Source organism: Somniosus microcephalus, unplaced genomic scaffold, assembly GCF_052327205.1.
Source record: "Somniosus microcephalus isolate GS21.2 unplaced genomic scaffold, FLI_Smic_1.0 unresolved_chr3, whole genome shotgun sequence".
Classification (NCBI taxonomy): domain Eukaryota; kingdom Metazoa; phylum Chordata; class Chondrichthyes; order Squaliformes; family Somniosidae; genus Somniosus; species Somniosus microcephalus.
This window is the reverse complement of record NW_028225181.1, coordinates 21,885,898-21,899,779: the sequence shown is the minus strand read 5'-3', so window position 1 is coordinate 21,899,779 and position 13,882 is coordinate 21,885,898. Positions and strand designations below refer to the sequence as shown.

Genomic DNA, 13,882 nt, shown 5'->3' with positions numbered 1-13,882 from the left:
GCCCTGGGAGTGTTTGATGGGACAGTGTACAGGGAGCTTTACTCTGTATCTAACCCATGCAGTACCTGCCCTGGGAGTGTTTGATGGGACAGTGCAGACGGAGCTTTACTCTGTATCTAACCCGTGCTGTACCTGCCCTGGGAGTGTGTGATGGGACAGTGTAGAGGGAGCTTCACTGTGTATCTAACCCGTGCTGTATCTGTCCTGGGAGTGTTTGATGGGACAGTGTCGAGGGAGCTTTACTCTGTATCTAACCCGTGCTGTACCTGCCCTGGGAGTGTTTGATGGGACAGTGTAGAGGGAGCTTTACTCTGTATCTAACCCGTGCTGTACCTGCCCTGGGAGTGTTTGATGGGACAGTGCAGAGGGAGCTTTACTCTGTATCTAACCCGTGCTGTACCTGCCCTGGGAGTGTTTCATGGGACAGTGTAGAGGGAGCTTAACTCTGTATCTAACCCATGCTGTACCTGCCCTGGGAGTGTTTGATGGGACAGTGTAGAGGGAGCTTTACTCTGTATCTAACCCATGCTGTACCTGCCCTGGGAGTGTTTGATGGGACAGTGTAGACGGAGCTTTACTCTGTATCTAACCCGTGCTGTACCTGCCCTGGGAGTGTGTGATGGGACAGTGTAGAGGGAGCTTCACTGTGTATCTAACCCATGCTGTATCTGTCCTGGGAGTGTTTGATGGGACAGTGTAGAGGGAGCTTTACTCTGTATCTAACCCGTGCTGTACCTGCCCTGGGAGTGTTTGATGGGACAGTGTAGAGGGAGCTTTACTCTGTATCTAACCCGTGCTGTACCTGCCCTGGGAGTGTTTGATGGCACAGTGTAGAGGGAGCTTTACTCTGTATCTAACCCGTGCTGTACCTGTCCTGGGAGTGTTTGATGGGACAGTGAAGAGGGAGCTTTACTCTGTATCTAACCCGTGCTGTACCTGTCCTGGGAGTATTTGATTGGACAGTGTAGAGGGAGCTTTACTCTGTATCAAACCCGTGCTGTACCTGCCCTGGGAGTGTTTGATGGGACAGTGCAGAGGGAGCTTTACTCTGTATCTAACCCGTGCTGTACCTGTCCTGGGAGTGTTTGATGGGACAGTGTAGAGGGAGTTTTACTCTGTATCTAACCCGTGCTGTACCTGTCCTGGGAGTGTTTGATGGGACAGTGTAGAGGGAGCTTTACTCTGTATCTAGCCCGTGCTGTACCTGTCCTGGGAGTGTTTGATGGGACAGTGTAGAGGGAGCTTTACTCTGTATCTAACCCCGTGCTGTACCTGCCCTGGGAGTGTTTGATGGGACAGTGTAGAAGGAGCTTTACTCTGTATCTAACCCGTGCTGTACCTGTCCTGGGAGTGTTTGATGGGACAGTGTAGAGGGAGTTTTACTCTGTATCTAACCCGTGCTGCACCTGTCCTGGGAGTGTTTGATGGGACAGTGGAGAGGGAGCTTTACTCTGTATCTAACCCGTGCTGTTCCTGTCCTGGGAGTGTTTGATGGGACAGTGTAGAGGGAGCTTCACTGTGTACTTAACCCGTGCTGTATCTGTCCTGGGAGTGTTTGATGGGACAGTGTAGAGGGAGCTTTACTCTGTATCTAACCCGTGCTGTACCTGCCCTGGGAGTGTTTGATGGGACAGTGTAGAGGGAGCTTTACTCTGTATCTAACCCGTGCTGTACCTGCCCTGGGAGTGTTTGATGGGACAGTGTAGAGGGAGCTTTACTCTGTATCTAACCCGTGCTGTACCTGCCCTGGGAGTGTTTGATGGGACAGTGTAGAGGGAGCTTAACTCTGTATCTAACCCGTGCTGTACCTGCCCTGGGAGTGTTCGATGGGACAGTGTAGAGGGAGCTTTACTCTGTATCTAACCCGTGCTGTACCTGCCCTGGGAGTGTTTGATGGGACAGTGTAGAGGGAGCTTTACTCTGTATCTAACCCCGTGCTGTACCTGCCCTGGGAGTGTTTGATGGGACAGTGTAGAGGGAGTTTCACTCTGTATCTAACCCGTGCTGTACCTGCCCTGGGAGTGTTTGATGGGACAATGCAGAGGGAGCTTTACTCTGTATCTAACCCGTGCTGTACCTGCCCTGGGAGTGTTTGATGGGACAGTGTAGAGGGAGCTTTACTCTGTATCTAACCAGTGCTGTACCTGTCCTGGGAGTGTTTGATGGGACAGTGTAGAGGGAGTTTTACTCTGTATCTAACCCGTGCTGTACCTGTCCTGGGAGTGTTTGATGGGACAGTGTAGAGGGAGCTTTACTCTGTATCTAACCCGTGGTGTACCTGTCCTGGGAGTGTTTGATGGGACAGTGTAGAGGGAGCTTTACTCTGTATCTAACCCGTGCTGTTCCTGTCCTGGGAGTGTTCGATGGGACAGTGCAGAGGGAGCTTTACTCTGTATCTAACCCGTGCTGTACCTGCCCTGGGAGTGTTTGATGGGACAGTGTAGAGGGAGCTTTACTCTGTATCTAACCCCGTGCTGTACCTGCCCTGGGAGTGTTTGATGGGACAGTGCAGAGGGAGTTTTACTCTGTATCAAACCCGTGCTGTACCTGCCCTGGGAGTGTTTGATGGGACAATGCAGAAGGAGCTTTACTCTGTATCTAACCCGTGCTGTACCTGCCCTGGGAGTGTTTGATGGGACAGTGTAGAGGGAGCTTTACTATGTATCTAACCCGCGCTGTACCTGCCCTGGGAGTGTTTGATGGGACAGTGTAGAGGGAGCTTTACTCTGTATCTAACCCGTGCTGTACCTGTCCTGGGAGTGTTTGATGGGACAGTGCAGAGGGAGCTTTACTCTGTGTCTAACCCGTGCTGTACCTGCCCTGGGAGTGTTTGATGGGACAGTGTAGAGGGAGCTTTACTCTGTATCTAACCCGTGCTGTACCTGTCCTGGGAGTATTTGATTGGACAGTGTAGAGGGAGCTTTACTCTGTATCTAACCCGTGCTGTACCTGTCCTGGGAGTGTTTGATGGGACAGTGTAGAGGGAGCTTTACTCTGTATCTAACCCGTGCTGTACCTGTCCTGGGAGTATTTGATGGGTCAGTGTAGAGGGAGCTTTACTCTGTATCTAACCCGTGCTGTACCTGCCCTGGGAGTGTTTGATGGGACAGTGTAGAGGGAGCTTTACTCTGTATCTAACCCGTGCTGTACCCGTCCTGGGAGTGTTTGATGGGACAGTGTAGAGGGAGCATTACTCTGTATCTAACCCGTGCTGTACCTGCCCTGGGAGTGTTTGATGGGACAGTAGAGGTAGCTTTACTCTGTATCTAACCTGGGCTGCACCTGCCCTGGGAGTGTTTGATGGGACAGTGCAGAGGGTCCTTTACTCTGTATCTCACCCGTGCTGTACCTGCCCTGGGAGTGCTTGATCGGACAGTGGAGAGGGAGCTTTACTCTGTATCTAACCAGTGCTGTACCTGCCCTGGGAGTGTTTGATGGGACAGTGCAGAGGGACCTTTAATCTGTATCTAACCCGTGCTGTACCTGCCCTGGGAGTGTTTGATGGGACAGTGGAGAGGGAGCTTTACTCTGTATCTAACCCGTGCTGTACCTGCCCTGGGAGTGTTTGATGGGACAGTGGAGAGGGAGCTTTACTCTGTATCTAACCCGTGCTGTACCTGTCCTGGGAGTGTTTGATGGGACAGTGTAGAGGGAGCTTTACTCTCTATCTAACCAGTGCTGTACCTGCCCTGGGAGTGTTTGATGGGACAGTGTAGAGGGAGCTTTACTCTGTATCTAACCCATGCTGTACCTGCCCTGGGAGTGTTTGATGGGACAGTGCAGACGGAGCTTTACTCTGTATCTAACCCGTGCTGTACCTGCCCTGGGAGTGTGTGATGGGACAGTGTAGAGGGAGCTTCACTGTGTATCTAACCCGTGCTGTATCTGTCCTGGGAGTGTTTGATGGGACAGTGTCGAGGGAGCTTTACTCTGTATCTAACCCGTGCTGTACCTGCCCTGGGAGTGTTTGATGGGACAGTGTAGAGGGAGCTTTACTCTGTATCTAACCCGTGCTGTACCTGCCCTGGGAGTGTTTGATGGGACAGTGTAGAGGGAGCTTTACTCTGTATCTAACCCATGCTGTACCTGCCCTGGGAGTGTTTGATGGGACAGTGTAGACGGAGCTTTACTCTGTATCTAACCCGTGCTGTACCTGCCCTGGGAGTGTTTGATGGGACAGTGTAGAGGGAGCTTCACTGTGTATCTAACCCGTGCTGTATCTGCCCTGGGAGTGTTTGATGGGACAGTGTAGAGGGAGCTTTACTCTGTATCTAACCCGTGCTGTACCTGCCCTGGGAGTGTTTGATGGGACAGTGTAGACGGAGCTTTACTCTGTATCTAACCCGTGCTGTACCTGCCCTGGGAGTGTTTGATGGGACAGTGTAGAGGGAGCTTTACTCTGTATCTAACCCGTGCTGTACCTGCCCTGGGAGTGTTTGATGGGACAGTGTAGAGGGAGCTTTACTCTGTATCTAACCCGTGCTGTACCTGCCCTGGGAGTGTTTGATGGGACAGTGTAGAGGGAGCTTAACTCTGTATCTAACCCATGCTGTACCTGCCCTGGGAGTGTTTGATGGGACAGTGTAGAGGGAGCTTTACTCTGTATCTAACCCATGCTGTACCTGCCCTGGGAGTGTTTGATGGGACAGTGTAGACGGAGCTTTACTCTGTATCTAACCCGTGCTGTACCTGCCCTGGGAGTGTGTGATGGGACAGTGTAGAGGGAGCTTCACTGTGTATCTAACCCGTGCTGTATCTGTCCTGGGAGTGTTTGATGGGACAGTGTAGAGGGAGCTTTACTCTGTATCTAACCCGTGCTGTACCTGCCCTGGGAGTGTTTGATGGGACAGTGTAGAGGGAGCTTTACTCTGTATCTAACCCGTGCTGTACCTGCCCTGGGAGTGTTTGATGGGACAGTGTAGAGGGAGTTTTACTCTGTATCTAACCCGTGCTGTACCTGCCCTGGGAGTGTTTGATGGGACAATGCAGAAGGAGCTTTACTCTGTATCTAACCCGTGCTGTACCTGCCCTGGGAGTGTTTGATGGGACAGTGTAGAGGGAGCTTTACTCTGTATCTAACCCGTGCTGTACCTGTCCTGGGAGTGTTTGATGGGACAGTGTAGAGGGAGTTTTACTCTGTATCTAACCCGTGCTGCACCTGTCCTGGGAGTGTTTGATGGGACAGTGGAGAGGGAGCTTTACTCTGTATCTAACCCGTGCTGTACCTGTCCTGGGAGTGTTTGATGGGACAGTGTAGAGGGAGCTTTACTCTGTATCTAACCAGTGCTGTACCTGCCCTGGGAGTGTTTGATGGGACAGTGTAGAGGGAGCTTTACTCTGTATCTAACCCATGCTGTACCTGCCCTGGGAGTGTTTGATGGGACAGTGTAGACGGAGCTTTACTCTGTATCTAACCCGTGCTGTACCTGCCCTGGGAGTGTGTGATGGGACAGTGTAGAGGGAGCTTCACTGTGTACTTAACCCGTGCTGTATCTGTCCTGGGAGTGTTTGATGGGACAGTGTAGAGGGAGCTTTACTCTGTATCTAACCCGTGCTGTACCTGCCCTGGGAGTGTTTGATGGGACAGTGTAGAGGGAGCTTTACTCTGTATCTAACCCGTGCTGTACCTGCCCTGGGAGTGTTTGATGGGACAGTGTAGAGGGAGCTTTACTCTGTATCTAACCCGTGCTGTACCTGCCCTGGGAGTGTTTGATGGGACAGTGTAGAGGGAGCTTAACTCTGTATCTAACCCGTGCTGTACCTGCCCTGGGAGTGTTCGATGGGACAGTGTAGAGGGAGCTTTACTCTGTATCTAACCCGTGCTGTACCTGCCCTGGGAGTGTTTGATGGGACAGTGTAGAGGGAGCTTTACTCTGTATCTAACCCCGTGCTGTACCTGCCCTGGGAGTGTTTGATGGGACAGTGTAGAGGGAGTTTCACTCTGTATCTAACCCGTGCTGTACCTGCCCTGGGAGTGTTTGATGGGACAATGCAGAGGGAGCTTTACTCTGTATCTAACCCGTGCTGTACCTGCCCTGGGAGTGTTTGATGGGACAGTGTAGAGGGAGCTTTACTCTGTATCTAACCCGTGCTGTACCTGTCCTGGGAGTGTTTGATGGGACAGTGTAGAGGGAGTTTTACTCTGTATCTAACCCGTGCTGTACCTGTCCTGGGAGTGTTTGATGGGACAGTGTAGAGGGAGCTTTACTCTGTATCTAACCCGTGGTGTACCTGTCCTGGGAGTGTTTGATGGGACAGTGTAGAGGGAGCTTTACTCTGTATCTAACCCGTGCTGTTCCTGTCCTGGGAGTGTTTGATGGGACAGTGTAGAGGGAGCTTTACTCTGTATCTAACCCGTGCTGTACCTGTCCTGGGAGTGTTTGATGGGACAGTGCAGAGGGAGCTTTACTCTGTGTCTAACCCGTGCTGTACCTGCCCTGGGAGTGTTTGATGGGACAGTGTAGAGGGAGCTTTACTCTGTATCTAACCCGTGCTGTACCTGCCCTGGGAGTGTTTGATGGGACAGTGGAGAGGGAGCTTTACTCTGTATCTAACCCGTGCTGTACCTGCCCTGGGAGTGTTTGATGGGACAGTGGAGAGGGAGCTTTACTCTGTATCTAACCCGTGCTGTACCTGTCCTGGGAGTGTTTGATGGGACAGTGTAGAGGGAGCTTTACTCTCTATCTAACCAGTGCTGTAACTGCCCTGGGAGTGTTTGATGGGACAGTGTAGAGGGAGCTTTACTCTGTATCTAACCCATGCTGTACCTGCCCTGGGAGTGTTTGATGGGACAGTGCAGACGGAGCTTTACTCTGTATCTAACCCGTGCTGTACCTGCCCTGGGAGTGTGTGATGGGACAGTGTAGAGGGTCCTTTACTCTGTATCTCACCCGTGCTGTACCTGCCCTGGGAGTGTTTGATGGGACAGTGGAGAGGGAGCTTCACTCTGTATCTAAGCAGTGCTGTACCTGCCCTGGGAGTGTTTGATGGGACAGTGTAGAGGGAGCTTTACTCTGTATCTAACCCATGCTGTACCTGCCCTGGGAGTGTGTGATGGGACAGTGTAGAGGGAGCTTCACTGTGTATCTAACCCGTGCTGTATCTGCCCTGGGAGTGTTTGATGGGACAGTGTAGAGGGAGCTTTACTCTGTATCTAACCCATGCTGTACCTGCCCTGGGAGTGTTTGATGGGACAGTGTAGACGGAGCTTTACTCTGTATCTAACCCGTGCTGTACCTGCCCTGGGAGTGTGTGATGGGACAGTGTAGAGGGAGCTTCACTGTGTATCTAACCCGTGCTGTATCTGTCCTGGGAGTGTTTGATGGGACAGTGTAGAGGGAGCTTTACTCTGTATCTAACCCCGTGCTGTACCTGCCCTGGGAGTGCTTGATGGGACAGTGCAGAGGGAGTTTTACTCTGTATCTAACCCGTGCTGTACCTGCCCTGGGAGTGTTTGATGGGACAATGCAGAGGGAGCTTTACTCTGTATCTAACCCGTGCTGTACCTGTCCTGGGAGTGTTTGATGGGACAGTGTAGAGGGAGCTTTACTCTGAATCTAACCCGTGCTGTACCTGTCCTGCGAGTGTTTGATGGGACAGTGTAGAGGTAGCTTTACTCTGTATCTAACCCGTGCTGTACCTGCCCTGGGAGTGTTTGATGGGACAGTGTAGAGGGAGCTTTACTCTGTATCTAACCCGTGCTGTACCTGTCCTGGGAGTATTTGATTGGACAGTGTAGAGGGAGCTTTACTCTGTATCTAACCCGTGCTGTACCTGTCCTGGGAGTGTTCGATGGGACAGTGTAGAGGGAGCTTTACTCTGTATCTAACCCGTGCTGTACCTGCCCTGGGAGTGTTTGATGGGACAGTGTAGAGGGAGCTTTACTCTGTATCTAACCCCGTGCTGTACCTGCCCTGGGAGTGTTTGATGGGACAGTGCAGAGGGAGTTTTACTCTGTATCTAACCCGTGCTGCACCTGCCCTGATAGTGTTTGATGGGACAATGCAGAGGGAGCTTTACTCTGTATCTAACCCGTGCTGTACCTGCCCTGGGAGTGTTTGATGGGACAGTGTAGAGGGAGCTTTACTCTGTATCTAACCCGTGCTGTACCTGTCCTGGGAGTGTTTGATGGGACAGTGTAGAGGGAGTTTTACTCTGTATCTAACCCGTGCTGTACCTGTCCTGGGAGTGTTTGATGGGACAGTGTAGAGGGAGCTTTACTCTGTATCTAACCCGTGCTGTACCTGTCCTGGGAGTGTTTGATGGGACAGTGTAGAGGGAGCTTTACTCTCTATCTAACCCGTGCTGAACCTGCCCTGGGAGTGTTTGATGGGACAGTGTCGAGGGAGCTTTACTCTGTATCTAACCCGTGCTGTACCTGTCCTGGGAGTATTTGATTGGACAGTGTAGAGGGAGCTTTACTCTGTATCTAACCCGTGCTGTACCTGCCCTGGGAGTGTTTGATGGGACAGTGTAGAGGGAGCTTTACTCTGTATCTAACCCGTGCTGTACCTGTCCTGGGAGTGTTGATGGGACAGTGTAGAGGGAGCTTTACTCTGTATCTAACCCGTGCTGTACCTGTCCTGGGAGTGTTTGATGGGACAGTGCAGAGGGAGCTTTACTCTGTATCTAACCCGTGCTGTACCTGTCCTGGGAGTGTTTGATGGGACAGTGTAGAGGGAGCTTTACTCTGTATCTAACCCGTGCTGTACCTGTCCTGGGAGTGTTTGATGGGACAGTGTAGAGGGAGCTTCACTCTGTATCTAACCCGTGCTGTACCTGTCCTGGGAGTGTTTGATGGGACAGTAGAGGGAGCTTTACTCTGTATCTAACCTGGGCTGTACCTGCCCTGGGAGTGTTTGATGGGACAGTGCAGAGGGTCCTTTACTCTGTATCTAACCCGTGCTGTACCTGTCCTGGGAGTATTTGATTGGACAGTGTAGAGGGAGCTTTACTCTGTATCTAACCCGTGCTGTACCTGTCCTGGGAGTGTTCGATGGGACAGTGTAGAGGGAGCTTTACTCTGTATCTAACCCGTGCTGTACCTGCCCTGGGAGTGTTTGATGGGACAGTGTAGAGGGAGCTTTACTCTGTATCTAACACCGTGCTGTTCCTGCCCTGGGAGTGTTTGACTGGACAGTGTAGAGGGAGTTTTACTCTGTATCTAACCCGTGCTGTACCTGCCCTGGGAGTGTTTGATGGGACAATGTAGAGGGAGCTTTACTCTGTATCTAACCCGTGCTGTACCTGCCCTGGGAGTGTTTGATGGGACAGTGTAGAGGGAGCTTTACTCTGTATCTAACCCGTGCTGTACCTGCCCTGGGAGTGTTTGATGGGACAGTGTAGAGGGAGCTTTACTCTGTATCTAACACGTGCTGTACCTGCCCTGGGAGTGTTTGATGGGACAGTGTAGAGGGAGCTTTACTCTGTATCTAACACGTGCTGTACCTGCCCTGGGAGTGTTTGATGGGACAGTGTAGAGGGAGCTTTACTCTGTATCTAACACGTGCTGTACCTGTCCTGGGAGTGTTTGATGGGACAGTGTAGAGGGAGCTTTACTCTGTATCTAACCCGTGCTGTACCTGCCCTGGGAGTGTTTGATGGGACAGTGTAGAGGGAGCTTTACTCTGTATCTAACACGTGCTGTACCTGTCCTGGGAGTGTTTGATGGGACAGTGTAGAGGGAGCTTTACTCTGTATCTATCCCGTGCTGTACCTGCCCTGGGAATGTTTGATGGGACAGTGTAGAGGGAGCTTTACTCTGTATCTAACCCGTGCTCTGCCTGCCCTGGGAGTGTTTGATGGGACAGTGTAGAGGGAGCTTTACTCTGTATCTAACACGTGCTGTACCTGTCCTGGGAGTGTTTGATGGGACAGTGTAGAGGGAGCTTTACTCTGTATCTAACCCGTGCTGTACCTGCCCTGGGAGTGTTTGATGGGACAGTGTAGAGGGAGCTTTACTCTGTATCTAACCCGTGCTGTACCTGCCCTGGGAGTGTTTGATGGGACAGTAGAGGGAGCTGTACTCTGTATCTACCCCGTGCTGTCCCTGCCCTGGGAGTGTTTGATGGGACAGTAGAGGGAGCTTTACTCTGTATCTAACACGTGCTGTGCCTGTCCTGGGAGTCTTTGATGGGACAGCGTAGAGGGAGCTTTACTCTGTATCTAACCCGTGCTGTACCTGTCCTGGGAGTCTTTGATGGGACAGTGTAGAGGGAGCTTTACTCTGTATCTAACCCGTGCTGTACCTGCCCTGGGAGTGTTTGATGGGACAGTGTAGAGGGAGCTTTACTCTGTATCTAACCCTTGCTGTACCTGTCCTGGGAGTCTTTGATGGGACAGTGTAGAGGGAGCTTTACTCTGTATCTAACACGTGCTGTACCTGCCCTGGGAGTCTTTGATGGGACAGTAGAGGGAGCTTTACTCTGTATCTAACCCGTGCTGTACCTGCCCTGGGAGTGTTTGATGGGACAGTGTAGAGGGAGCTTTACTCTGTATCTAACCCGTGCTGTACCTGCCCTGGGAGTGTTTGATGGGACAGTGTAGAGGTAGCTTTGCTCTGTATCTAACCCGTGCTGTGCCTGCCCTGGGAGTGTTTGATGGGACAGTGTAGAGAGAGCTTTACTCTGTATCTAACCCGTGCTGTACCTGCCCTGGGAGTGTTTGATGGGACAGTGTAGAGGGAGCTTTACTCTGTATCTAACCCGTGCTGTACCTGTCCTGGGAGTGTTTGATGGGACAGTGTAGAGGGAGCTTTACTCTGTATCTAACCCGTGCTGTACCTGTCCTGGGAGTGTTTGATGGGACAGTGTAGAGGGAGCTTTACTCTGTATCTAACCCGTGCTGTACCTGCCCTGGGAGTGTTTGATGGGGACAGTGTAGAGGGAGCTTTACTCTGTATCTAACCCGTGCTGTACCTGCCCTGGGAGTGTTTGATGGGACAGTGTAGAGGGAGCTTTACTCTATCGAACCCGTGCTGTACCTGCCCTGAGAGTGTTTGATGGGACAGTGTAGAGGGAGCTTTACTCTGTATCTAACCCGTGCTGTACCTGCCCTGGGAGTGTTTGATGGGACAGTGTAGAGGGAGCTTTACTCTGTATCTAACCTGTGCTGTACCTGCCCTGGGAGTGTTTGATGGGACAGTGTAGAGGGAGCTTTACTCTGTATCTAACCCGTGCTGTCCCTGCCCTGGGAGTGTTTGATGGGGCAGTGTAGAGGGAGCTTTACTCTGTATCTAATCCGTGCTGTACCTGTCCTGGGAGTGTTTGATGGGACAGTGCAGAGGGAGCATTGCTCTGTATCTAACCCGTGCTGTACCTGCCCTGGGAGTGTTTGATGGGACAGTGTAGAGGGAGCTTTACTCTGTATCTAACCCGTGCTGTACCTGTCCTGGGAGTGTTTGATGGGACAGTGTAGAGGAAGCTTTACTCTGTATCTAACCCGTGCTGCACCTGCCCTGGGAGTGTTTGATGGGACAGTGTAGAGGGAGCTTTACTCTGTATCTAACCCGTGCTGTACCTGTCCTGGGAGTGTTTGATGGGACAGTGTAGAGGGAGCTTTACTCTGTATCTAACACGTGCTGTACCTGCCCTGTGAGTGTGTGATGGGACAATGTAGAGGGAGCTTTACTCTGTATCTAACACGTGCTGTACCTGCCCTGTGAGTGTTTGATGGGACAGTGTAGAGGGAGCTTTACTCTGTATCTAACACGTGCTGCACCTGCCCTGTGAATGTGTGATGGGACAATGTAGAGGGAGCTTTACTCTGTATCTAACACGTGCTGTACCTGCCCTGTGAGTGTGTGATGGGACAATGTAGAGGGAGCTTTACTCTGTATCTAACACGTGCTGTACCTGCCCTGGGAGTGTTTGATGGGACAATGTAGAGGGAGCTTTACTCTGTATCTAACCCGTGCTGTACCTGCCCTGGGAGTGTTTGATGGGACAGTGTAGAGGGAGCTTTACTCTGTATCTAACCCGTGCTGTAGCTGCCCTGGGAGTGTTTGATGGGACAGTGTAGAGGGAGCTTTGCTCTGTATCTAACCCGTGCTCTGCCTGCCCTGGGAGTGTTTGATGGGACAGTGTAGAGGGAGCTTTACTCTGTATCTAACACGTGCTGTACCTGTCCTGGGAGTGTTTGATGGGACAGTGTAGAGGGAGCTTTACTCTGTATCTAACCCGTGCTGTACCTGCCCTGGGAGTGTTTGATGGGACAGTGTAGAGGGAGCTTTACTCTGTATCTAACCCGTGCTGTACCTGCCGTGGGAGTGTTTGATGGGACAGTAGAGGGAGCTGTACTCTGTATCTAACCCGTGCTGTACTTGCCCTGGGAGTGTTTGATGGGACAGTAGAGGGAGCTTTACTCTGTATCTAACACGTGCTGTACCTGTCCTGGGAGTCTTTGATGGGACAGTGTGGAGGGAGCTTTACTCTGTATCTAACCCGTGCTGTCCCTGTCCTGGGAGTCTTTGATGGGACAGTGTAGAGGGAGCTTTACTCTGTATCTAACCCGTGCTGTACCTGCCCTGGGAGTGTTTGATGGGACAGTGTAGAGGGAGCTTTACTCTGTATCTAACCCTTGCTGTACCTGTCCTGGGAGTCTTTGATGGGACAGTGTAGAGGGAGCTTTACTCTGTATCTAACACGTGCTGTACCTGTCCTGGGAGTCTTTGATGGGACAGCAGAGGGAGCTTTACTCTGTATCTAACACGTGCTGTACCTGTCCTGGGAGTCTTTGATGGGACAGTGTAGAGGGAGCTTTACTCTGTATCTAACCCGTGCTGTACCTGCCCTGGGAGTGTTTGATGGGACAGTGTAGAGGGAGCTTTACTCTGTATCTAACCCGTGCTGTACCTGCCCTGGGAGTGTTTGATGGGACAGTGTAGAGATAGCTTTACTCTGTATTGAACTTGTGCTGCACCTGCCCTGGGAGTGTTTGAAGGGACAGTGCAGAGGGAGCTTTACTCTGTATCTAACCCGTGCTGTACCTGTCCTGGGAGTGTTTGATGGGACAGTGTAGAGGGAGCTTTACTCTGTATCTAACCCGTGCTGTACCTGCCCTGGGAGTGTTTGATGGGACAGTGTAGAGTGAGCTTTACTCTGTACCTAACCCGTGCTGTACCTGCCCTGGGAGTGTTTGATGGGACAGTGTAGAGGGAGATTTACTCTGTATCTAACCCGTGCTGTACCTGCCCTGGGAGTGTTTGATGGGACAGTGTAGAGGGAGATTTACTCTGTATCTAACCCGTGCTGTACCTGCCCTGGGAGTGTTTGATGGGACAGTGTAGAGGGAGCTTTACTCTGTATCTAACCCGTGCTGTACCTGCCCTGGGAGTGTTTGATGGGACAGTGTAGAGGGAGCTTTACTCTGTATCTAACCCGTGCTGTACCTGCCCTGGGAGTGTTTGATGGGACAGTGTAGGGGGAGCTTTACTCTGTATCTAACCCGTGCTGTACCTGCCCTGGGAGTCTTTGATGGGACAGTAGAGGGAGTTTTACTCTATATCTAACACGTGCTGTTCCTGTCCTGGGAGTGTTTGATGGGACAGTGTAGAGGGAGCTTTACTCTGTATCTAACCCTGTGCTGTACCTGTCCTGGGAGTGTTTGATGGGACAGTGTAGAGGGAGCTTGACTCTGTATCTAACCCGTGCTGTACCTGCCCTGGGAGTGTTTGATGGGACAGTGTAGAGGGAGATTTACTCTGTATCTAACCCGTGCTGTACCTACCCTGGGAGTGTTTGATGGGACAGTGTAGAGGGAGCTTTACACTGTATCTAACCCGTGCTGTACCTGTCCTGGGAGTGTTTGATGGGACATTATGTCCAGGATCTGTACCATTTCTTGGTAAATACCTCCTTCCTAACCTCTCATGAAGGTTCAAAGA

General features: G+C 51.6%; 1 protein-coding gene across 1 annotated transcript in view; it reads right to left on the bottom strand.

The window, feature by feature from the left end:
* LOC147091301 (ATP-dependent RNA helicase DDX19A-like) overlaps window positions 1-13,882 on the bottom strand; it is a 75,712-nt gene extending 61,830 nt beyond the window's left edge. Inside the window, exon 1 of the mRNA XM_085976723.1 lies at window positions 13,789-13,882. The gene's annotated coding sequence lies outside the window, so the exon portion shown is untranslated. The remainder of the gene's footprint in view (window positions 1-13,788) is intronic.